The following is a 1486-nucleotide window of genomic DNA, read 5'->3' as shown; positions in this document are numbered from 1 at the left end:
AGTGCCACTCCCTGACAGTTGAGGGAACCCGTGAAAGAGGTAGGCCCAGGAAGACCTGGGCTGAGGTGGTGAGGCAAGACCTTCGAACATTGGGCCTCACCGAGGCGATGACTACTGACCGAGACCTTTGGAAATGTGCTGTGCGTGAGAAGACCCGGCAAGCCAAGTGAGATCGTTGCCAGTGCCCCTGGACTGGCTCTTGTGCGGGTGGCACATAAAAGACACCATTTCGAGCGTGGCCGTTTTCGTGCGGGTGACACGTAAAAGCACCCACTACACTCTCTGAGTGGTTGGCGTTAGGAAGGGCATCCAGCTGTAGAAACTCTGCCAAATTAGATTGGAGCCTGGTGTAGCCATCCGGTTGCACCAGTCCTCAGTCAAATCGTCCAACCCATGCTAGCATGGAAAGCGGACGTTAAACGATGATGATGATGATGATGATATATACACACACACACATACATGTGTGTGTGTGTGTTCCCTTGTCTCGGCATTGTATGATACTTGTAAATGGGCAGCAGCATCCTGTAAACAGTATTCTTTGTTCCCAATCTTTCAAGAAAGCATGTCTTGCTATAAGGAAATACTACCTTATTTGGAAACAGGTGAGGGTTGACAATAGGAATCACATTCAGCTCTAGAAAACTTGTTTCAATAAAGCATAGAAAATGGACATTAAATCGATGATGACGATATACATATACTTTTTTTTACTTCAGATTTAACTTAAGGCTATGTAGCAACTATGCTTATATACAGTTACAGCAATTAATGTATGAGGGCGTACATACATACATATCATCATCATCATCATTTAACATCCGCTTTCCATGCTAGCATGGGTTGGACGATTTGACAGAGTACTGGTGAACCGGATGGCTGCACCAGGCTCCAATCTGATCTGGCAGAATTTCTACAGCTGGATGTCCTTCCTAACGCCAACCACTTCGAGAGTGTAGTGGGTGTTTTTATGTGCCACCGGCATGAAGGCCAGTCATGCAGTACTAGCAATGGTCACGCTCAAAATGGTGTTTTTTACGTGCCACCTGCACAGGAGCCAGTCCAGCAGCACTGGCAACGACCTCGCTCGAATGATTTTCTAAACATGCCAGGCTTATCTTCCTTTAGTATATATATAGATGCCAAGCTAAGTAAAATCGTTGTCTTCCACACACACAGGCTTGTTCTTTCAGGTGCTGGTGCCACTTAAAAAGCACCTGTACTGGTGCTGCATTAATGCACCTGTGTCAGTGCTATTTTAACACACTCATGCCAGTGCTGCATAAAAGCACCTGTGATGGTGACATGTAAAAAAGCAACCAGCATATTCTATTAAGTGGTTGGCATTAGAAAGGGTATCCAGCTGTAGAAACCATGCCACAACAGACAATTGGAGTCCAGACAGCTCCCTGCTAGCTAGCTCTATGAAAATGGTTCAACTCATGCCAGCATGGAGAGCAGACATTAAATGATGATGATAATTAAT

Source organism: Octopus bimaculoides, chromosome 2 (genome assembly GCF_001194135.2).
Source record: "Octopus bimaculoides isolate UCB-OBI-ISO-001 chromosome 2, ASM119413v2, whole genome shotgun sequence".
NCBI lineage: Eukaryota > Metazoa > Mollusca > Cephalopoda > Octopoda > Octopodidae > Octopus > Octopus bimaculoides.
The sequence above is the reverse complement of the archived record's forward strand: the minus strand, read 5'-3'. Positions refer to the sequence as shown.